We start from the raw sequence: 25,933 nt of genomic DNA, 5'->3' as shown, positions 1-25,933 counted from the left end.
CTATATAATAACATGCCGAATGTCCAACTTTTAATTTTGTTCAAGACTTATCAAACATAGTCGTGAATTCCGCTGAAATGCATTCAGTAAACCAGTGAAAATTTTGACATGAAGGAAACCGTTTAATCACTGGTATTGGGAATTAAGCATGGAGGCAAAGAATGTGACATCAAGATTTAGAATCATCCAGGTCCAAATTTGAATCCACCACATATTAGCTGTGCAATTGTATTCTAGGCATGTAAACCCACTCAGCTCTAAAATGGAGATTCTAATACCTATCTGGATTACTGTAATGAATAAATGAAAATATACTTGAATGTTGAGGTAATGAATTTTTTTATTTATTAAAAAATATTATCATTATTTTTTTATTTATTATTGACTTGTATCACTCTTTCTAATTGTTTTTGGGGGAAGTAGTGTGAAAATATTTTCTTCCTCCAAAAAAATTAGCTCTCTGTCTTTCTGAAAATGCCAGTGTGAAATTCTTCAAGCAGCGGAAGAACTTGTCAGGGCATGTGCTAACCATTTATTCGCCCACATCCCTCAGACAATGGTTTACTTCCTGCTGTCATTTATTGTACTCTCCATATATCAAGGGTCTTTGGCTCAACTATTTTCTTTCTTTTACTTTTTTTCAGAGACTGGCCACAGCAGTAATCAAACTTACCAAGTGGGTGAGTAATGAACAGAAATGTCACATATCCAGCAGGAATCTTCACACAAAGCAATCTCCTTATCCTCTGCCAAAATCCTATTCCACGGTGGACTGCATGCATTCCCCCAGAGCAACACAATAATGCCTCTGGCGCTAAGTGCTTTGCCTCTGGCTCCTCTTTTCATGCCTACAATTGTTTTATTAGAGGTGTCCTCTAGTAGATGTTAGCTTTACTCTCTATTTATTATCACCCAGAAGCTAAGAGTTTATCCATTCAGGAACAAGGGAATACTTTTCTGGGTTTCTAATACAGTTTATATTTAGTTTGCAGCTTTGCTCTGAAAATTTTATAAATCTACTGAATATATTCTGTTAGTGACTAACACCTATGGCTTGTATAATACTTTCGACTTTTCAATATCTTTTCACACAAATTTCATTTGATTCTCAGAACCATCCTGCAAACTAGACTGGACAGGTACTATAATACCTCAAGAGAATGTGATTGAAACTTGAATAACTTACCTAAGGCTACAAAGTGTATTGAAGTCTGACCGGGGTCTCCTCTGATGGTGAGTGTCTTTTCTTACATATTACTATAAAGATTCATAATACAATAGTATGTGATCAATAATGGACAGAGATATTTCATAACATGGCTGGAACATCTGGTATATTGTAAGTTTTGTTTTATACAGTTTTTTAACAATCTGACTTTCTTTGTAATCTCAAGTTGTATGTAAAGATAACAGATTGCAGCCAGCAAATACTAATTTTGATTGTCGTCCTGAGAACTATATATCTTTGAAAACAATTGTGATGAATCATATAACCTTATATTTTGTGATATGTGACATATAATATAAAATTTAGAGTTGACCTTTTTCCCTGTTTCTGGCACAAAGTTCCTAAAATCCTTGGAATTTCCTAAATGATAAGAACAATAAAAATGTCTTCATATTCACAAGTTCATTTCCACTACAACTGAATTTATGTTAATGAAGTGACTTTTGGAAAGTACATAAGTAGGGGGGCTGATTGCCACGTCAGCACCCCCACCCCCACCAGACCTCCAGGGAGGAGACAGAGACTGGAGACTGGGCTCAGTCACCAATCACCAGTGATTTAACCAATCCTGCCTATGTAGTAAAGCTTCCTTAAAAACCCTACAAGAGGTGATTTCAAGTGTTTCCTGGTTGGTGAACACATGGTAATTTGGGAAGAGTGACACTCTCAGAAAACAAGGGAGCTTGGTATCCTTTCCCTATACCTGGCCCTATGCATCTCTTCCATCTAGAAACCAGTAGTCTAGTAAGTAAAATGTTTCTCTGGAGTTCTGTGAACACTAGCAAATTAACTGAACCAAAGAAGCCAGTTGTTCAAACCTCTGATCTATAGCTGGTTGGTCAGAAGTACATGTGACAAACTACGCTTTCAACTGGCATCTGAAGAGAGGGAGCAGTCTTGTAGAACTGAGTCCTTAACCTGTGAGATCTCCAGGTTGGTAGTGTCAGAACTGAACTGAATTGTAGAACACCCAGCTAATGCCAGAGAATCACTTGGTAGTGTGAAAACCACCTCTCCGGACACATTGTAACTGGAGTCAAAATTTTACATCTATACATTTTGATAGTTGTAAAAAAAAAAAAACAAAAAACAAAAAAACGCCTTGCATAATCATTATTGTTTCATTTGGAAAATCACCATAATATTGTGAGAAAGGTAGAGTAATTATTATTTCCATGATAAATATTCACAAAATCTGTATTAAATGAACAGTAAATGAGTGAACCCTTAGTCCATTTTTGATGAGGAAGCTGACTGTTATGCACTGAACCTATTTCTTCTTGAGGCCAGTTGTTTTGACTTGGTGTGAAAGGTTCTTTCCATTATCCCATGATCCATGCTAGTTTAAACTTAATCATAATTTAATTTAGGAATTTAACACTGACTTTATTTTGTGAAACTGTGGGAGCCATTGCACCAAGAAAAAGAGGTAGATCTAGTTTCTATAATCTAGAAACTTACATTCTAACTAGAATACACTCACACAAGTATATGAGTGCAAAAAAAAAAAAAAAACCATAGAGGCATAATGAATATTTAAAACAATGAATTACTGAGATATATGGATGCCCAGTGGTTCTGTTTATGGCTAAAAATAAATATTTTCATGTAGAGTTCTGAAGTTAGAAGACTGATTTCTATGAATGTCCATCAATAGTCAACATAAAAAAGAAGTTGTGGGAAAGCTATGTTCTGACCTGGCATAGGGAAGCTGGCATAGCTGTAAAAACTTGAGGTCACTTAAATAACAGTAGAAAGGCTAGGGAAGGAAAAAAAGAGAGAAGAAACCAGAGTAAGAGTAAGCTATTTCTGAAAAAATGGAGCAAAAACTTGGTGGATCTTCTCCCCAGAAAAACATTTCAAGTAGTGGAAAGTATAAAAATAATCATTTAAAGTCACTGAAAATTGTCATAAGGGTATATGGAAAATGCATAAAAAATCATTCAAGAAAAATTACTAAATAGTGGTAAGAACAATGAGAGTCTGTGGAATTGGATTTCATCATTTCATTATCCACATTTACTCCATATTATAAAAGCTCTACCGTAGGGAACCAAGAAGACAGAGCTCCCTCTTTCCCAGAATATATGGTATCACCCAGGAGGGTCAAGTGCTGGCATTTCTCATTCCTTCCCACTGTCCCCCTCCTCTGGTCCCTGTAGAAGCTTTTTCCAGGCAAATGTTGCAAAAAAGATCCTGGTCTCTCTTTCCCCATCTCACCTCAACTCTGCCCCAGGTGGAGGAGGTGGTAGTTACTGGGTCTATCACTTCTGCCCCAACCACTGGTTGGGTAAAGATTCTAAGCCCAGAGGCAAGCCAAGAACACAGGGCATGTCATGCACACACTCCAATGCTGACTAGTCAATTACAGATGTCACTGGGGGAAAACAGATTTCTACCGCAAGCTCCAGTGCAGTACAGAGTTCTGCGCAGGTGGAGAGGTAGGTCAAAAGGATGAAGAGCTCCTCAGCTCTGCTTATGGAAACTGATTTCATTTGTAACAGGAAATCGAGAACTGCATGCCTAAGAGTGTTGTCAAAAACAATGTATAGGGCAGCCCAGGTGGCTCAACGGTTTAGCGCTGCCTTCAGCCCAGGGTGTGATCCTGGAGACCCAGGATCGAGTCCCACGTTGGGCTCCCTGCATGGAGCCTGCTTCTCCCTCTGCCTGTGTCTCTGCCTCTCTCTCTCTCTCTCTCTGTCTCTCATGAATAAATAAACAAAATCTTAAAAGAAAAAAATAATGTATATCTTTATGGAGAGCAATTCTAAGGAGACTGGTAAGGATAACACAAGCAAAATTACAGAGAGGCCAGATGTTTTTTTTTTTAATTTTTATTTATTTATGATAGTCACACAGAGAGAGAGAAAGAGGCAGAGACATAGGCAGAGGGAGAAGCAGGCTCCATGCACCGGGAGCCCGACGTGGGATTCAATCCTGGGTCTCCAGGATTGAGCCCTGGGCCAAAGGCAGGTGCCAAACTGCTGCGCCACCCAGGGATCACGAGAGGCCAGATGTTTAAAAGAAAGAACCAAGGAAAGAGACATCCCAGAAGAATTTTCCTACAATCACAGTCAACTGTAGGGGACAGGAAAGGTTTGCACATACACTAGGCTATATCCATGCAGAGCAAACAGACCATAATATAGGGAAGGGAGGGGGGGACAGCTTGAAAGCCTTCCCAAATGACACACAGACCCATCAACACAGAGCAAAACTCAGAATGGCAACTGGGGCTGACAATTTTGAATTTTACTGGAGTCCTCTGATCCTGAAAACAGTCATGGTTAAAGAAATATTCCACCCTTTGAGTTCTGGAAAAGGCTTACTGCAAGGAAACACACTTTCTCATATGACACATTCGTTTACTTATGATAAAACCAGACACAGATGCTAAATTCCCATTCTGTGCCTCATAAATATCTGCCGAACTACTTTTCCTCACTGATTGATTAATCCAGAACAAGAAACTTGCTAGCCAACTTTGGTTAAGTTTCTCTCCTTACTACTTACCCCTGAACTTTGGCCTACCCTCAGACTGAGCCAGCATGCACGGTCTCTTAAGCATGCCCTCCTGAAAATAGGCTGACATCAGGATAATTCTCTGATCTTTTTTCTTATAGCTCTACGCTTTCATCCCACCTATCCACATTCACTTTTTCTCGCCTTGTTTCCTCCCTATAAAAGGAAATTTATATCTGTCCAGCCCTTGTTGCTGTAGTTGTGCATTCTCCCAGCTGCAATAATCCCTTTCCTCTCCTTTGCAATAATCCCATCAAAAAAGTCTCTCCTTACCCAAGTCTGATTTTTTTTTTTGGCAGTGCTGAAATCCAGTTTCTCACTAAACATCAAACACTGAATGATGATAATCTACTCTGACCCAGCCATAATTAAAAATAATATCACAGTCATCCTGGAAGCATGGGAAGATTGTGTACATGCCCAAGGCTGTGCTTTCTCAGAAGAAATCAGAAAAGAAACCATCAAGCCAGTCGTCCCAGACTAAAGAGAGGACAAAGAGCCTAAAAAATCCCTGAACTGACATAGCAGCCTTTAAACATACAGGTATACCAACAATAAAAGATGAAACTATAACTAAGGGGGCTTAAGAACAACCTAATCAATAAAATTTATGCCAATCCAGAAGGATCTTCTAAGCAGCTTAGATAAAATATATATAAAAAATCATCTTCATAATCATCATCATTACCTTAGCAGAGATGTCAGAGGCTGCACATGGCAGGGAGAAAAGACTTATAGAATTTGTTAAGTCAAGTCAATAAGTAAATAAACAAATGACCAACATCAAACAATTATACTTCTAGGGGATCAGTTGCTATAATGTATTATCTACAGTATCTAGCCTTCAACAAAATATTAGGAGATATGCAAGGAAACAATGGAGAACAGAAAGCACCTAAACAGTCTTTTGGACAAATGTAAGAAAGCTGCATAAATTAATGGGTGTAAAATTAAATAGACTTTGGAAAGTGTGGTTGGCAAAATAATGCCCTCTCTCCCAAGATGTCCACATCATGATCCCATGATCCCTGGAAACTGTGAATAGTTACCTTACATGAAAAAGAAGATTTTGCAAGTGTGATTAAGATGAAGGATTTTGAGACAGGAAGACTATCTGGGATTAACCAAATGGGCCCAATTTAATTACATGAGTTCTTACAAATAGAGATCCTTTCCCAGTTGAGGTTGATTAGAGGGAATGTGATTATGGAAGGAAGATCAAAGGGTTGCAGTAAAAAGCATAAATATGAATAAATAAATATCTTTTAAAACTATTAGAACTAATACATTCATCAAGATTCAGGATACATGGTCAATATAGAAAATTTAATTGTATTTCTCTACACTAGCACATAACATTTTTAAAAACTATTTTATTTATTTATTCATGAGAGACACAGAGAGAGAGAGAGGCAGAGACACAGGCAGAGGAAGAAGCAGGCTCCCTGCATGCAGGCTCCATGCAGGGAGCCCGATGTGGGGCTCGATCCCAGGTCTCCAGGATCAGGCCCTGGGCTGGACAGCAGTGCTAAACCACTGAGCTATCTGGCTGCCCTCAAAGAACTATTTAAAGTGAAATTAAGTAATCAATTAGTTTAAAATATCATCAAAAAGAATAAAATACGTATAAATTTAACAAAATAAGTATAAACTTTGTATAATAAAAACTGCAAAACACTGCTGAAGAAAAAGAGGATACCTAAATAAACAGAAACACATTCCATGTTTACCAATCAGAAAACTTGTTATTGGGGATCCCTGGATGGCTCAGTGGTTAAGCATCTGCCTTTGGCCCAGGGTGTAGTCTTAGAGTCCCAGGATCGAGTCCCACATCAAGCTCCCTGCATGGAGCCTGCTTCTCTCTACGACTATGTCTCTGCCTCTGTGTGTGTGTGTGTGTGTCTCTCATAAATAAATAAATAAATAAAATCTTTAAACACACACACACACACACACACAGAAAACGTGCTATTGTTCAGATGGCAGTACTCCCCCAATTAATCTGTAAATTCAAAGACATCCCTATTAAAATCCCAACTGATAGTTTTGGAAATTTATGTGGAAATGAAAGTGACCCCATATAGGCAATACAATACAGAAAAATAAGGATAAAATAGGAGGATTACTGAAACTTAACTAATGCCAACATTTTGTTTGGAGAAGGAGAATGGCTGATTTCCATGGTTATTGCCCCACTGCCCACTTAGGACATTTGGGCCCACTTATTTCAAGCTTGAGATCTCTCAGGCCTCCTCTGGTAGGAATGGAATCTGTCACCCACCCTTTTGTACATATTTGTTGTATTTTGGTTTGTAGGTCAGTATGAGTCCTTAATTGTTTTCTATTAAAAGAAATGTCTTGGGGCACCTGCATAGCTCAGTTAGTTAAGTGTTTGCCTTCAGCTTAGGTCACAATCCCAGGATCCCAGGATCGAGCCCCATGTCAGGCTCCCTGCTCAGTGAGAGCCAGGCTCCTGCTCAGTGGAAAGCTGGCTTCTCCCTTTCCCCTGCTCTCTCTCACTCGTTCTATCTTAAATAAACAAATACAATTTTTTAAAAATATCTGCAAAATCTAATAAGCTAAAACAAACAAAACCCAAAAGATATAAATGTAAAGTTAAGTATTTTTATTTAATCCAGTTGAACTACCCAGAAGAAACTATTTTTTAATAACTATTTAGGGAAAAATTTAAAAATGCAATTCTATCTAAAGACACTATAAAATGGCTCCTAATTTCATAACCCAGGGTAACTACTATTATTATTTTATTTATTATTTTTTTTTAATTTTTATTTATTTATGATAGTCACACAGAGAGAGAGAGAGAGGCAGAGACACAGGCAGAGGGAGAAGCAGGCTCCATGCAGGGAGCTTGATGTGGGACTCGATCCCGGGTCTCCAGGATCGCGCCCTGGGCCAAAGGCAGGCGCTAAACCGCTGCGCCACCCAGGGATCCCCTATTATTATTTTAAATGAATACATAGGTAACGTATGCACTTGGCCATAAAAAGATACAAAAAAGACAAAAATTACATTTCTTGATTCTCCATCCAGACAAGATTTTAACTTCCATTCCCTGATAATTATCTGTCCCAATATTTATTTGCTTTTGAAATTGAAAACTTCTATCAGTATTTGTAGATTTACTGCATTCGCTTTTCTTTTTCTGGTTGTTAAATATTTTATTCATATTAGAGAATAGTAATGAATTAATATTTATGTACTCCCCTCTTAGCATTAAAAGACTTACAAATACCTCTAGCCACATTAAAGAGAGTTTACATTTATATCTGTTTAGGTGGAAACATTCCTCCCCTCCACCTACAATCAAAGGCCATAAACAGCGTATTTCATTGACAGGGTGAAATTATGTTTATTTATATACATTGGTTTGTTTTATCACTAAATTGAGTTCCTGCAGATGTCTCTAATCTAATGGTTTACTGTTGTGCTTGAGTTCTAGATTTTGTATTCCATTTCTTACAGAGTAAAGACCCATTTGAAATGAAGCTCTGGGCCTGTTGGCTGTATAAAATGTATACAATGTACACAATGCATTCTTTTCAAGCACTCAAAACAATAAAAAGAAATTTTGACTACATTGAAGTTAACATTTCAGTTCTGTAAGGAGCACCATATATGAAATTAACAGACATCGCCAGATGGGAAATGGCATTTCGATGCCTCAGTCCATCAAGTAATTAATGTCAGAAGAAAAAAGATACTATTGATAATAGACAACAAACAAAATGAAATAGAAAAATATCAAAGTCTAAAAATAGCCAACACACAAAACAAGAATATCCAAATGACTTAAAAATTCATAAAGATATATTCAGCATCAACAGATAATCAGAAAATAATGTAAACAATGAGACATTACTGGTCATCCTTAAGTTTGGCGAAAATTTTATATTCAGGTAATTCAAAGGATTATCAAACATGTGAGAAAGCAGGATTCTTCTTTAGTGAGAGGAGGCCAGACCAGTAAGCCATTTTAAAGAGCATTATGCAGTATTTAGGAGAGACTATGGAGACGTGTACACAGTGACTCAATAACATATAGTCAGAGAAACTATAAACACCTCCAGTAGGGTACGGGGTACAAGTGTGAGGCTGTTCATCTTTCCACTGTTTGAGGTAAACAGGAACTTAAGCAACTAAAGTGAACATCACTTGGGAAATGGAAAAGTCAAAGACAGTAGATACATAAAGTAGAAAATTATACAGGAGTCAAAAGCAATGTAATACACACCACACATGCTTGCGCGTGAACGCACACGCACACACACACACATACACACACACACACCATAAAGGATGGAATTGAAAATGCAGTGCTTTAGCTTGCTTTCACCTGCTATGGCTTTTCTCAATCCCTTCCTCCCAACACCACTAGATTGGTTGGTCTAGAATTTTACTTCTTGATTGAAATGGGTTTTTTCTTTAAATAAAAAAAGAGTGGGTTTAATTGTGAAAAAAGTCTCTACCTTTCTTGCTCACCTTTATTCTCCACATTTCTTTTGGATACTGGCAAAAAGAGTTTGACTAAATCAAGGCTACTTAATCATGATGAAAGTGTGGACTAGGAAAGTAATAGAGTAAGTACTAAAACCCTTCTCTGGCTCGTCATAGAATTTCAGATTTACTGGAGTATCTGAGATTAAACCTTTTAAAGGATAATCAGGTCAGCATTATTTGACACATGTTCTGCCCATGTGTCAAATAGAAAGCAGCCCAGATTTCTACTCTACCCAAACAGACTCCTTCTCATCACCACCCCTATTCTTAGTGGGAAACTAATCTTGTCCCAATATTGCTATAAAATAAGAACAACTATTTCCTACAACCAGTGCTTCTTAGCCTAGAACTTTTTAATGTGTGTGATCACACACCAGCCAGTCCTTTCAGAGTGGAGGATGAAGGTTGCCTACAAATGCAAGAATCTGAGTATCTATATCTATGTTAGTTTTGCCTTGGTGAATCTAGCACAGAAGTCAGTAGTACAGCTCCAACTAAATCAAAAGTATTAACCTATTCAGTTGTTTGTTTTCAAGTTGTTATTTGTCACTTGTTCAATCTGTATAGTCTTCACGTTGGAATTGGATATTTTTACCTCATTTACCTGACTTAGCTATCTTCATCTCTTTAGTACACATTATTAATCCCATCAACTAGTCATCAAATGCAAGAGGTAGAAATGGAAAGGGTAAGTAACTATTGCTTTAAAGTGATCAGGAAATGTGCTGTTATTAGAGACTATACTTTAAAAATAAATTGGTACATAACATCAACATGCTAAATGACAATTGTAGGTGGACAGTTTTGCAGCCTGAGCTCATTTACAGACTATGTGGTTAAACCAGACACATCTCTGTACTTCGAGAGTGTTACTCATTTTATCTATACTAATTTAAGAATTCTGTCTTTGGTACTAGCATTTACACAGTTTTTGAAAAAGAAATGTATATATTCTGAAGTTGAAATATCTCAGCTTTTGACCCACAGCCACACAGAAACAATACTCACAAAAATACCAAAAATTCTGTTCTTCTCTGGAGCAAGTGGGACTATATATCACTAGTCCAGTATCACATTCTCGTAAGAGATTTGACGTACAAACCCAGCTCATTCCAGGCATTTTCCAGTATTACCACAAGGCAGACATAAGAGATTTGAGTCTGCTCTCCCAGTTTCCTAAGGACATGTACTAACTTCCATTCTTTCCCAAAATTATGCTGGAAGAAACTTCTCTAAGTTAAATGATTTTCTTCCCAATCTAAACCTCACACTTACCAAGTCTTATAAACAATCAGAAAATGTCAATTGATCTGTCCCAATTGAAAGCAAGTGTATTTTCTGTCATTGCCTTCTCAGTATTGACATTGTCATATCGTTACTTCCCACATCCTAGGATTCCATATATCACAATGAATCTGTTGCTTTCCCAACTGACTCTTTACTAGCATGTGAGTCACCAATTTGTCTCAACAATGGTAACCATCTGTCAGTGGTGGTGTGGTGGTTTCCATCTGTATCTATGGATTTGACAATCTCTCAAACACTGGGATTTCTTTTTAAAATTAGAATACCATAGTCTCTCTCTTTGCTCAACATTTTATGCCCTTTTTTTTTAAGGGCCCAACACAGGGTTTGATATATAAAACAGCCCATGAAATCGAGACCGGAGCTGAAATCAAGAGACAGATGCTTAACCATCTGAGCCACCCAGGTACTCGTATGTTCAACCCTTTCTACTAAAGACACACACACACACACACACACACACAATTTAGAGAAATATGTGTATGCATACAAGTATGTATGTAACTATATGTGTATTTACATGTCTAAAGCAAGAAAAACACCCTAAATCATTTCATTCAATTTTACTTATATGTATATAACTCCTACCACATCTCAGGCAAGAGCTCATAAATCTCTTCTTAAATGCTCCCCAAAATATATAATTGATTAACATTTAAAATTCTGTTAATACCCATAATAAATTTAATTCTTTCTATATGTCATATTAACCCACTGGTTTTAGTTTTCCTGTTCAGAACCATTATGAACTACATGCAGTTTTTCATGGTAACTTTATTATGTGCATTTTTGTTTCTAAGACAAACCAAGAACAGAGACAAAATACTTGAACAAAAACTGACTATCCCCCAATCATACATTTCCTGCTTTACAATTATCTGAGCAATAATGACATGGAAATAAACTTTTTTAAAAACTTATGACAGCACCAATGGAACTATTTCTAGTACCAAAACAGACGGCAGGAAGCCATTAAGTAAAAATAGGATAAACAGTCTAGCAGCTTCCTGAAAAATGTATGAAAAAATAAAATCTTTTTAATAATAGGGGAAATCCTTAAAAACTGAAAAATAAAAGTCACTCACAGTAGGAAGCAATATGTAAAGACAGATGTGACTTTTCCGTTTTGCTTCAAAAGAGCATTTAAGAGTTACATAACTCCTTGGATAACAAGAATTGTAAGAAAAAGCAAGATTGAAAGCTGTGACAGATGTTATCACAAAATAAATACCTAAATTATTCTTTTTCCCAACAGAATGAGTAGTAGGAAGAAGAGGAATCATGTTTCTTTATACTACCTGGGGATACATATCTCAGTGACATTTTTAAAAACAGGTTTAAGTATAACATTTAAAAGGGGAATGCTGGATCAATAGTGACAGCAGGGATTCAGGAGGTAAAATATAACTGAGAATCTATGATTTTTCCCCCTGGGGCTTTTTTTTAGTTCAACTCTTGCTTATTTAAATAGACACTAATTATGCTCTCAACTTTGAATTTCAATATACTAAAAAAAAAGATGACTAGTGATGTTTTTTGAAAAGAACAAAACTTAAAGTCTCAGAATAAAAATATATTTGGTCTGGCAACACACAGTTGATAGCAAAAGTCCACAGTATTATATAAATAATTTTAACATCTCAGTGCTGTGTTCTGTGGTCAGATTGTTGGGGTTTTTTTTTTCTTCCTTTCTTTTAATTCTGATCTGTCCCCTCTACCATCATACTGGGCCAGAGGAGCTGGTTTTGTTCCATATAATAACCTAACCCACTCTATCAAGAGTCCCAGGCACATATCCAACAATTCCAAGAACAAGTCTGTTTATTAGCATTCAAATCATTTAAATCACTTCAAATAACATTATTTGAGCATCCATATGCCAGGCAATTTAGTTGTTGCTCAAGATATAAAAATCAGTAAATATGACCACTTCCAAAAACAGACAAATATTTACTCACATAATTATCAAGACAATTAAAAATCATTAGGCAATTTTGCAATATTCTGCTTCATTTTAGTTCTGCAAAACTGTTCAGGGTGTGTGTGTGTGTGTGTGTGTGTGTGTGTGTGTAGGTATTTGATCCCAGACATATGATCCCCATCACCACCATTTATGACTTAGCACATGCTGCCATGTCTCCCTGAAACTCATTTCCTTCTCTCTAAAACAGAGTAGTCATGATTCCTCATGAATTGTTCAGGGAGCACGTGAAAAAAAAAGTGTACCCATGCCTAAACTATAAGAAATATTCAATAAACATTAGTCATTATATTTTGACTATAATTAGCTATTTGAATAAATCAAATTTTCTGGAATCATATAATTTCAGAGTTCATGTATTTTAACAGTTTCTTCATAGTGTTCAGGTAAAATGGGTACCCTAGGCAATAAATCATTGAGAATACCAAAAATAAAACCCAGGATTCTTCATCCCAAGATTTTTAATTTAAATTTTCATTTAGTTACTTAACCTAAGCCTATATCCTCATCTCTTTCTTCCCTAGAGTGCTTATATATTTTTAGTTTGGTTGTCTACAGTTTAGACTGCATAGATTGCCCAAGTTTTTTATAAATATTTCTAGCAGAAGCAGGACAAGAATTTAGATCCTGATTAATTTGTTTGGTAGCTAGTACAAGCTTTAAGTAACTACCTACTTACCTGCCTAAGTATAAATATAAAAAAGTTTATCTTGCCAGTCAAAACCACCATAGCAATGAGAACTATGTTGCGTCTTAAAGAGAATTTATATTTGTTTCTTTAAAAAAAAACATATAGACTTGTTTTCTAGTTACTGTGACAAAGACAAAGACATAAAACTTCTATTAGTGACATTAGCTTAATGTGTAAGAGTCACGAGGAAAACTTGTGTTATCAGGGTGAATATTTCACTATCACTACCAACACAAGTAGAATTCACACACCTTCCCTTAGGTGTGACCATTCTTCGATAACATTTTAAAAGTACCATATATTCCTGTAAGATATATGTTTTAAGGAAAAAAAGTACTATGCTAACACAGAAAAAGACTGACCTGTGAACAGTAGGTCAAAAGAAATCATGATGCTCAAGCAACACAGAAGCCAACAATGGTGGAGCCTCCCTGAAATTCTCAATCACCTTCAACACATACACGAAATGGATATTTTCTCTTAAACCAAACTCATATTTCCCTTTCCTGTCTCTCATCATGAGAGCTTTATTTCAAATGTTCATTATGTCCTAGTTAGAGTATTACCAGGAGTCAACCTGCTTCAGTCTCTTCTTACTGTAGGCTGTCCTTCATCATTTTACCACTGTCAACATCACACTTTCATTTTAATTTTTTAAAGAATGTATTTATGTATTTATTTATTTATTTGAGAGAGAGAGCATTAGAGAGCACAATTGGAGAGAAGAGTAGAGGGAGAGGGAGCAGTAGACTCCCAGCTGAGCAGGGAGCCCAGTGCAGGACTCAGTCCTAGGATCCCAGGATCATGACCTGAGCCAAAGGCAGATGCTTAACTGACTGAGTCACCCAGGTGCCCCAACATCACATTTTTAAAACCCCAATTCAAATAATTCTTCTCCTCAGGGTCCCACTCCTTTATTGTTTAGCCATTCAACTTTTCTTATAATTTCTCAAAGAAATCATATATTCTCAAACAAATCATATATTCATGTTTTGCTTCTTCTGAAATAATTTTACTTTTTTTCATATCATGATGAAAATTTCACTGCCTGTGATTGTCCTGCAAAAGAAAAACATCATCCCCTCAACCTGGTCCTTAAATAGGAGTATATTTTTCTCCCCTCTTCAAAATGTGATCAAGTTGTGAGATTATGCACATAATGACTCAGAAATTATGGAAAATAGGAAGGAAGACAATTTCTCCTACCTTGGGTTAGACTCAAGCAGAAATTATTATTTAGTTTCCTTGATCTAATGACCATTAGAAAGAAAACCAACATGTAGTTTTTAAATCAATCCTATTATTTTTTAAATATTCAGAGGACAAATTAGCCTCTTAAAAAGTAAAAAGCATTACCTATCAGAAACCAAAAACAACAACAATGAATTAGAAATAAAAACTTCAGTGAAACATGACTCTTACCCCAAGTGCTATTTAATAAATGCTCCCTAGGATCTTATTAGTCAACTATCTTTGCTTTAGTCTCCATTGATTATTTCCTTTATTCAATAAGCATGTATTAAAATATAAAGTGGTAAGTTGGTAAAGCCTTAGGTTCAAGCTGTAATGACAGGCTGAGCCTTCCATCCCACATCCTCCCTCTAACGTACGGTGTGAAGCAAGGTGTCACAATTCCAAAATAAAAACTTCTTAGAGAGAGCAGATCAGGAGCAGAAGGGAGAAAGGGAGCTAGTCATTTGACTTGAGATGAATTTAGAATAAGGTGAGTGATGAAGAGGGAAAAGTCCAGGAGTTAAGATGGGGGAATGCTAGAAATAACTAACCCATTTAATAAATACTTGCAAAGTGTATGAATTAATTTAACTCTGAACTTAAAGCTTCTGCAAACATCACTTAGGGTAAAAAATAGTCAAAGTCATGAGAGTGGTACTGAGGAAAGCAGATTTTCCACTGTCATAGGCAATAACTGACTTTTCAACCACTTGAACTGCCCCAGCAATAAAGAGGATCCTAGGTGAAAAATGTGAGAGAGGACTTCAACAGACAGAAAACTCAAACCAACTCACTAAAGACCCTATCTTCTTCAAAGATAAATTAGTTCCAATTTATTCATTCATTCAGCATTCTAAATAATCTATGATGGCCACTCACTATATTCACCACAGATGATCAAATATTCATAGCAGACATAATTTTTGCCCTATAGTAAGGTTATAGAAAAATATAAATTGATCAGTACAATTACATTCTATTGTTATTAATTGAACACACAATCACACTTAGTGAAGGTCCAACAACTGCTTGCTGGATCAAAACACTGAAAGTGGGCTGAGTTAAATAACAAAATTAACTAAATGTCTACTATATGTCAGACACAGCAAAGAAGAGAGAAAAAAAAGTGTACAAGGCATAACTCCCCATAGATGAATGAATGAATACATAAAATATACACATAAACATAGTGGAGTATTATTCTGTTATAAAAATAAAGGAAATCTTGTTATTTGATAAGAACAGATACTACACTTAATCTTAGCCAAAAGGCCGAGAAGCGATGGACATCTTGTTATTTGCAACAACATGGATGGACCTTGAGAGAATTATGTTAAGTGAAATAATATTTGGAATATAAAAAACAAAATGAAACAAAACAAAAACCAAATTATACATAGAACAGATTGGTGGTTGCCAGAGATGGGAGTGGGGATGGGCAAAAATGGGTGAAGGTAGTCAAAAGGTACAAACTTCCAGATATAAAATAAATGTCATGGGCATGTAATGTACAGCATAGTGACTGAAGTTCATAATACTGTATTGTATATTTAGAGGTTGCTAAGAAAGTCATTCTTAAAAGTTCTCATCGCAAGAAAAAAGGTGTAACTGTGTGGTGATAGATGTTAACTAGATTTATTGTGGCGATCATTTTGTGAAATATACAAATATGGAACCATTATATTGTACACCCGAAATTACTATGTTATAGGTCAATTATGTTTCAATTAAAAATTATAAACAGAAAAGAGTCCCTCATCCTTTGTAAACTATATGTCTTGATAGAGGAAACAGGTGTATTACCAAATAGATACCAACACACATACAATATGATGTAACAATATATATATGAGAGTTAAACCTTTGCACATATTTCCATTACATACACATACAAAAAAGCAATCAGAATACAGAGAAGGAAATGATTATTTCTTTGAGATAATATTATCTTGAAATATTTGAATTAATTGTGAGGAAGACCTGATACTATCTCAGACTCTGCCAAAACTGAGATGCATGCTCCTCTTATTCTCATTTTTGTCCCTCACTGTAATCTCAGTAAGTTATTCCCACTAATCCAGTATTGATACAGGCATATGATCGCATCTCAAACCAGATAATCCCCCATTTGAGACCAAACTCTAATCCTTAGCCCTGCCCTGAAAACTAACCCTGTTTTACCTCCACTAATTTGGCTATCTCTTTATATAAGGCCCACCAGGGCCCAGCACTAACAGTCCTATATACTAAACCAAGGTGCCATAAAACTGTCCTCTCCTACTTAGTTAACTTATTAGAAATGCCTGTTGAGTTCATCCAGTGTATAAATACTTGTGGAGCGTCTATCATAAACTGAGCTTGAGAAGTGGTACAAAGGTGAACAAAATAACGTTCCTAGTCTCAATAATCTTATATTCTAAGGAAACAAACCATTCAAAAAGGATTAATTTCAGTAGCCCATTAAAAGCACATTATATTTATAAGATACAGGGACAGAAAGGAATACCTAATTCAAATTAGAAGAGGTGAAGAGACAGAAAGACTTTCATCAGAGAGGAAGAGACAGAAAGACTTTCATCAGAGAGGAAATCCTAAGTTCCAGTTTGCTCTGAGAAGTACTGGACTACACTTGTTATGTTGGCATATCTGTTCCCCTCAAGTTTTTATTTAAATTCCATCTAGTTAACATACAGTGCAATATTAGTTTCAGGTGTAGAATTTAATGATTCACCACTTATATACAACACCCAGTGCTCATCACAAGTGCCCTTCTTAATACTTACCCATTCCCCCTTGTCCATCTCCCCTCCAGTAACTGTCAATTTGTTCTCTCTAGTTAAGAGTCTGTTCCTTGATTTGCCTCTCTTTTTCCCATGTTCACTTATTTTTAAGATTTTACTATTTAGATTTTTCCCCAAATTTTTATTTAAATTCTAGTTAGTTAACATACAGTGTGATGTTGATTTCAGGAGTAGAATTTAGGGATTCATCACTTACATATAACACCGAGTGCTTAACACAAGTGCCCTCCTTAATACCCATCACTGACTTAGCCCATCCCCTACAATTTGTTTTGTTTCTTAAATTCCACATATGAGTGAAGTCATATGGCATTTGTTTTTCTCTGATTTACTTCACTTAGTATATTATTCTCTAGTTCAAGTTGCTGCAAATCGCAAGATTTCATTTTTATGACTAATATTCCACTGTATAAATATATATATCACATCTTCTTTTTTTTTTTTTAAAGATTTTATTTATTTATTCATGACAGTCACAGAGAGAGAGAGAGAGGCAGAGACACAGGCAGAGGGAGAAGCAGGCTCCATGCACCGGGAGCCCGATGTGGGATTCGATCCCGGGTCTCCAGGATCGCGCCCTGGGCCAAAGGCAGGCGCCAAACCGCTGCGCCACCCAGGGATCCCTATATCACATCTTCTTTATCCATTCCTTAGTCAATAGACATCTATCTGGCCTCCTTCCATAATTTGGCTATTGTAAATAATGCTGCTATAAATATCAGGGTGCATGTACTCTTTTGAATGTGTATTTTTATATCCTTTAGATCAATACCTAGTAGTGTAATTGCTGGATCATGGGGTAGTTCTGTTTTTCACTTTTGAGGTACCTTCATACTGTTTTCCAGAGTGGCTGCACCACTTTGCATTCCCACAAGCAGGTAAGAGGGTTCCCTTTTCTCTGCCTCTTCATCAATACCTGCTGTTGCCTGTGTTGTTGATTTTAACCATTCTGACTGTTGTGAGGTGAAATCTCATTGTAATTTTGATTTCTGTTTCCCTGATGATGAGTGCTGTTCAGAATTTTTTCATGTCTGTTAGCCTTCTGGATGTCTTCTTTGGAAAAATGTCTACTCATCTCTTCTGCCCATTTTTTAATTGGATCATTTGTTTTTTAGGTGTTGAGTTTGATGAATTCTTTATAAATTTTGGATACTAACCCTTTATCAGATATGCCATTTGCAAATATTTCTACCATTCCAAAGGTTGCCTTTTAGTTTTGTTGATTGTTTCCTTCACTGTGCAGAAGCATTTTATCTTGATGAAGTCCCAATAGTTTCTTTTTGCTTTTGTTTCCCTTGCCTTGAGAGACTATCTAGTAAGAAGCTGCTTCGGCTGATAACAAAGAGGTTACTACCCGTGTTCTCCTCTAAGATTTCTTGTCTCACACGTAGGTCTTTTGTCCATTTTGAATTTATCTTTGTGTGTGGTGTAAGGACATAGTCCAATTTCATTCTTTTGCATGTTGCTGTCCAGTTTTCCCAAATCACTTGTTGAAGAGACTGTTTTTATCCCATTGGATATTCTTTCCTCCTCTTTCAAAGTTTAATTGCCCATACAGACGTGGGTCCAATGCTGAGTTCTCTATTCTGTTCCATGATTTATGTGTCTGTTTGTGTACCAATACCATACTGTTTTAGTCACTACAGCTTTGTAATATAACTTGAAGTCTGGAATTATGATGCCTCCAGCTTTGCTTTTCTTTTTCAAGATTGCTTTGGCTATTAGGGGTCTTTTGTCGTTCCATACAGATTTTAAGATAGTTTGTTCTAAGTTTGTGAAAAATGCTGGTGGCATTTTGATAGGGATTGCATTACATGTGTACATTGCTTTGAGTAATATAGACATCTTAACAACATATATTCCTCCAATCCATGGACATGGTTATGTTTTTCCATTTCTTTGTGTCATCTTCAATTTTTTTCATCAGTGTTTTATAGTTTTCAAAGTACACATCTTTTACCTATTTGGTTAGGTCTTTTCCTAGGTATCTCATAGTTTTGGTGTAACTGTAAATGGGATTGATTTCTTAATTTCTCTTTATGCTACTTCTTTACTAGTGTATAGAAATACAACAGATTTCTATATGTTGATTTTGTATCCTGAGACATTACTGAATTTGTGTATCAGTTCTAGCAATTTCTGGTTTTCTACATAGAGTATCATGTCATCTGCTATAGTGAAAGTTTGACTTCCTCCTTGTCAATTTGGATGCCTTTGCCTTTTTTTGCTGTTTTTGTCTGATTGTTGAGGCTAAGACTTCCAGTACTATGTTAAATAACAGCAATAAAAGTAGACATTCGTGTCTTGTTCTTAACTGTAGAGAAAAAGCTCTGAGTTTTTCCCCATTGAGGATGATACTAGCTATGAGTCTTTTGTATATGGCTTTTATTATGTTGAAGTATGTTTCGTTTAACCCCATTTTCTTGAAGGTTTTTATCATGAAGAGATATTGTACTTTGGCAATGGCATACCTTATTATTTTAAGATAAAAGATGATATTCATAAAGTGGTCACATCTTAGTTAATAGTATAGAGAATAATGGGGTGAAACTAAGTGAAATTAGAGAAGTAATCCAAGTAAAAAGTAAATAAGTTGTAAATCCTGGATGTAAGAAAATATAAAATGAGTAACTGCAAGAAAATCAGTAAAACTAGGATACGGCATTTCAAGATTTGGAGAATGTGAAACCAGTAGATAAAAATGAACTGCATAAGTTGGAACTTGAGCTTGATCCTTCAAGTAATGAGGAGCCCCTGAAGGATTTCAAATAGACAAATGATGAGGTAAAACGTGACCCTGTTTGTACTTCGAAAAATTAGACTCTTGGACAAGCAGAGGAGGATTGATGTGATGATTCTGAAGTAATATGATGCAGCAGAACCATTAAAACATAGATTTTGGAATCAGACCAACCCAGATTTAAGTTATACTGTGATTTAAATCCTAATAGTACCACTTACTAGCTTTATTATAAGCACATACTCCAGAGTCAGACGGCCTGGTCCAAAACCTAGTTCAGGGATCGTACCCTACATATTTTCAGACCATAATTCTTTGAAACTAGAACCACAAGAAGAAGTTTGGAAGGATTTCAAACACGTGAAGGTAAGGACCATCTTGCTAAAAGATGAAAGGGTCAACCAGGAAACTAGAGAAGAATTAAAAAGATTCATGGAAACAAATGAGAATGAAGACACAACTGTTCAAAATCTTTGGGATACAGCAAAACCAGTCCTGAAAGGGAAATACATCACAACACAAGCATCCATCCAAAAACTGGAAAGAACTCAAATACAGAAGCTAACCTTGCACCTAAAGGAACTGGAGAAGGAACAGCAAATAAAACCTTCACCCAGCAGAAGAAGACAATTAATAAAGATTTGAGCAGAACTCAATGAAATAGAGACCAGAAGAACTGTGGAACAGATCAACAAAACCAGGAGTTGATTCTTTGAAAGAATTAATAAGATAGATAAACCATTAGCCAGCCTTATTAAAAAGAAGAGAGAAAAGACTCAAATTAATAAAATCATGAATGAAAGAGGAGAGATCACAACCAATACCAAGGAAATACAAACGATTTTAAACACTTACTATGAGCAGCTATATGCCAATAAATTAGGCAATCTAGAAGAAATGGAGGCATTTCTGAAAACCACAAACTACCAAAATTGGAACAGGAAGAAATAGAAAACTTGAACAGGCCAATAACCAGGGAGGAAATTGAAGCAGTCATCAAAAACCTCCCAAGACACAAAAGTCCAGGTTCAGATGGCTTCCCAGGGGAATTCTATCAAACGTTTAAAGAAGAAACCATACCTATTCTCCTAAAGTTGTTCGAAAAGATAGAAAGAGATGGAGTACTTCCAAACTCATTCTATGAGGCCAGCATCACCTTAATTCCAAAACCAGACAAAGACCCAACCAAAAAGGAGAATTACAGACCAATCTCCCTGATGAACACGGATGCAAAAATTCTCAACAAGATACTAGCCAATAGGATCCAACAGTACATTAAGAAGATTATTCACCATGACCAAGTGGGATTTATCCCCTGGATGCAAGGCTGGTTCAACACTCGTAAAGCAATCAATGTGATAGATCATATCAACAAGAGAAAAGACAAGAACCATATGATCCTCTCAATAGATGCAGAGAAAGCATTTGACAAAATACAGCATCCATTCCTGATCAAAACTCTTCAGAGTGTAGGGATAGAGGGAACATTCCTCAGCATCTTAAAAGCCATCTACGAAAAGCCCACAGCAAATATCATTCTCAATGGGGAAACACTGGGAGCCTTTCCCCTAAGATCAGGAACAAGACAGGGATGTCCACTCTCACCACTGCTATTCAACATAGTACTGGAAGTCCTAGCCTCAGCAATCAGGCAACAAAAAGAAATAAAAAGCATTCAAATTGGCAAAGAAGAAGTCAAACTCTCCCTCCTCGCAGATGACATGACACTGTACATAGAAAACCCAGAAGACTCCACCCCAAGATTGCTAGAATTCATACAGGAATTCGGCAGTGTGGCAGGATGCAAATCAATGCCCAGAAATCAGTGGCATTTCTAGACACTAACAATGAGACTGAAGAAAGAGAAATTAAGGAGTCAATCCCATTTACAATTGCACCCAAAAGCATAAGATACCTAGGCATAAACCCAACCAAAGAAGTAAAGGATCTATACCCTCAAAACTACAGAACACTTCTGAAAGAAATTGAGGAGACACAAAGAGATGGAAAAATATTCCATGCTCATGGATTGGAAGAATTAATATTGTGAAAATGTCAGTGCTACCCAGGGCAATTTACACATTCAGTGCAATCCCTGTCAAAATACCATGGACTTTCTTCAGAAAGTTGGAACAAATAATCTTAAGATTTGTGTGGAATATTCAACAGAGCAGGAAAGACTATCCACTGGAAAAAAAGACCGTCTCTTCAAAAATTGATGCTGGGAAAATTGGACATCCACATGCAGAAGAATAAAACTAGACCACTCTCTTTCACCATACACAAAGACAAACTCAAAATGGATGAAAGATCTAAATGTGAGACAAGATTCCATCAAAATCCTAGAGGAGAACACAGGCAACACCCTTTTTGGACTTGGTCACAGCAACTTCTTGCAAGATACATCCATAAAGACAAGAGAAACAAAAGCAAAAATGAACTATTGGGACTTCATCAAGATAAGAAGCTTTTGCACAGCAAAGGATACAGTCAACAAAACTAAAAGACAACCTACAGAATGGGAGAAGATATTTGCAAATGACATATCAGATAAAGGGCTAGTTTCCAAGATATATAAAGAACTTATTAAACTCAACACCAAAGAAACAAACAATCCAATCATGAAATGGGCAAAAGACATGAACAGAAATTTCACGGAGGAAGACATAGACATGGCCAACAAGTACATGAGAAAATGCTCTGCATCACTTGCCATCAGGGAAATACAAATCAAAACCACAGTGAGATCCCACCTCACACCAGTGAGAATGGGGAAAATTAACAAGGCAGGAAACAACCAATGTTGGAGAGGATGCGGAGAAAAGGGAACCCTCCTGCACTGTTGGTGGGAATGTGAAGTGGTGCAGCCACTCTGGAAAACTGTGTGGAGGTTCCTCAAAGAGTTAAAAATAGATCTGTCCTATGACCCAGCAATTGCACTGCTGGGGGTTAACCCCAAAGATTCTGATGCAGTGAAACGCCAGGACACCTGCACCCCGATGTTTCTAGCAGCAATGTCCACAACAGCCAAACTGTGGAAGGAGCCTCGGTGTCCATCGAAAGATGAATGGGTAAAGAAGATGTGGTTTATGTATACAATGGAATATTCCTCAGCCATTAGAAACGACAAATACCCACGATTTGCTTCGACGTGGATGGAGCTGGAGGGTATTATGCTGGTGTAATAAGTCAATCGGAAAAGGACAAACATTATATGGTCTCATTCATTTGGGGAATATAAAAATTAGTGAAAGGGAATATAGGGAAAGGAGAGAAAATGAGTGAAAATATCAGTGAGGGTGACAAAACATGAGAGACACCTAACTCTGGGAAATGAACAAGGGGTAGTGGAAAGCGTTGTGAGCAGGGGGTGGGGTGACTGGGTGATGGGCGCTGAGGGGGGCACTTGGTGGGATGAGCACTGGGTGTTATGCTAAATGTTTGCAAATTGAACTCCAATAAAAAAATTAAAAATATATAAAGTTACAATTGCTCAATGAAAAAAAAAAGTTCTGATGAGTGGAATTGAGACTGCTGAAAATGAAAAGGAAAGTAACTGTATATAGGAAAACAGGAAATGTATAAGAAAGGTATGAGGAATAAAATGCATTTTTGTTGAGGGAAAGAAAGTATTTTTTCCCAAAATGAGATTGGCTATTTATAGAGAGGTGAGGCTTATGAAATAATTTGAGTTAAAAAAGAAATTGTAGGAAGGTTATAAAGGGGAATCTTTGGGAAAAACTATGCATGGTCAGGACTCACTAACATTGGAATAAATGAATTTTTAAAATATGCTGATATAAGATTGGAATTTGTTTCTTTCTCTGGAAATTGGCTTAACTTTGTTAAAAAGACAAAAGCTTCTTTTATATATGGTCTGTTCTTGATAAGAAATTATAAACAAGCTATTTTATTTTTATCTGCCCAGAGAAACAAGGCTTCTCTGTTTTTATTAGGTCTTTGATTACTAAATCTTCTCAATATTTAAAGAAGCTGTTTTTTTGGGTTTTTTTGTTTGTTTGTTTGTTTGTTTGTTTGAATTTATGATAGTCACAGAGAGAGAGAGAGAGAGAGGCAGAGACACAGGCAGAGACAGAAGCAGGCTCCATGCACCGGGAGCCTGACATGGGATTCAATCCCGGGTCTCCAGGATCGCGCCCTGGGCCAAAGGCAGGCGCCAAACCATTGCACCACCCAGGGATCCCTAAAGAAGCTGTTTTGCTAACAACCAAGTAACCCTCTGTGTTTGCCTTTGGGGTCTTTTATTGTCACCTTGGTTAAATACATGATAAAGTATTAAATCTTACAGTGACCTATGATCCTATTTAGGCATACCATTTAGAATCTTTTTTTTTTTAAGATTTTATTTATTTATTCATAGAGACACGGAGAGAGAGAGAGAGAGAGGCAGAGACACAGGCAGAGAGAGAAGCAGGCTCCATGCAGGGAGCCCAACGTGGGACTCGATCCAGGATCTCCTGGATCACGCCCTGGGCTGCAGGTGGCGCTAAACAGCTGCGCCACCGGGGCTGCCCCCATTCAGAATCTTCTGAAGTTCTTAACAAACTTCCTAAAAATTCAAATTCTAACTAATCATTTTGACTAATTAGGTTTGTTTATTTGGTATGTTAAGTTACATTGGAAGCATTGTCAAACAAATGATTAATTTTATGAGGTTATATTATGTGGGTAAATGTTATGATGGTTCTAAAAGTGATGTAAAATTCCTAAAGTTTTAATATGTCCTGACATTTTGTCATTACATGTAATTTTAATTAGTAAAACATTGTGTGCCACAGAAATAACTGGATTTCCTCGTCAACCACATTATAATAACGTCTTATCAGATTAAAAAAAAAAAAACTAGTTCAAATACTTACCATCTCTATTACCTTTAGAAGCTACTTCACTGTGCCTCAATTTCATTACCCATATAATAAACAATAATAATAATACTTCCAAATTCAAAGTGTTTTAATTAAGGTTAAATATACTGGGGTGTCTGGGTGGCTCAGTCGGTAGAGCATGCCACTCTTGAGCTTGGGGTTGTGAGTTTGAGCACCACATTTGATGGAGAGATTACTTAAAAATAAAATCTTTAAAAAGAAAGGTTAAATATGTTAATACAGATAATTTCCTTAGAACAGTGCCTGGAATATGGTAAGCACCTTCTGTTCACATGTCTTGCTCATGATTTATTCACAACAAAATAGATATTTATTGAAAAATTTTTTAACTATTTGAAGTTAAAAGTTTGATGACTTATAATGTTTATAGAAAATTTAAGACACAGCTTAGTAGTACAAAGAAAAGACAAATTAGTTCCTGTTCCAATGTCCAAGAAGAGCACTGTTCTACCTGTAACAAACAGATAAGGTGGTTGTAATATTCTAGATGTTGAAGTTTTTTCCCCATTTTTATTATCATGATCTATTCAAAGAAAAAAGTCTTAAAGAATGACAAGAAGAGATTTTCATTAGAGTTATATCTTTCTCATTAGGTCAGGCATAATTACTTCCAGCCCATTAGTAATAGCAACAAGATGATAGAATGTACCTACCATGTTTGTATCACAACTAGCACACTATGACTTGTCCAAATTTGTTTTAAATTTTGCGAATTTTTAAATACTAGGTTATTTTCTTCAGGTAATTTCCTATCTCTTAGGGCAATTAAATAACAAAAATATACATCTTCATATTTAAAGTAGTTGCCAGAGAATTTATAAACTAATGCAAATGCACACGTACATTGGACGCTGTTGGAACCCCATACCACACTCCCTAGGGCCAGCTTTACTGTCAGCTGTAGCTGTGGTGGACAATTCTTGCATAAACAGTAGGCTTCCCTCCTTGAGCTTGTTGGGCATCTAACTCTAAAGGCACAGTCCATAAATGCAGTAGACAGACAT

General features: G+C 36.4%; 1 long non-coding RNA gene and 1 pseudogene across 1 annotated transcript in view; one reads left to right on the top strand and one right to left on the bottom strand.

Annotated features, from left to right (window-relative positions):
• Positions 1-642: 642 nt before the first annotated feature.
• The window catches only part of LOC119866727, an 83,821-nt gene continuing 58,530 nt past the window's right edge, over positions 643-25,933 (top strand). The window contains exons 1-2 of the long non-coding RNA XR_005381160.1: positions 643-680; positions 1,113-1,233. This is a non-coding gene — a long non-coding RNA (uncharacterized LOC119866727). The remainder of the gene's footprint in view (positions 681-1,112; positions 1,234-25,933) is intronic.
• Positions 15,608-15,765, bottom strand: LOC119866779 (annotated as a pseudogene).

This window comes from Canis lupus, chromosome 29 (assembly GCF_011100685.1).
Source record: "Canis lupus familiaris isolate Mischka breed German Shepherd chromosome 29, alternate assembly UU_Cfam_GSD_1.0, whole genome shotgun sequence".
Lineage (NCBI taxonomy): Eukaryota > Metazoa > Chordata > Mammalia > Carnivora > Canidae > Canis > Canis lupus.
Note: the sequence above shows the minus strand (reverse complement) of the source record. Positions and strands in the feature narration are given on the sequence as shown.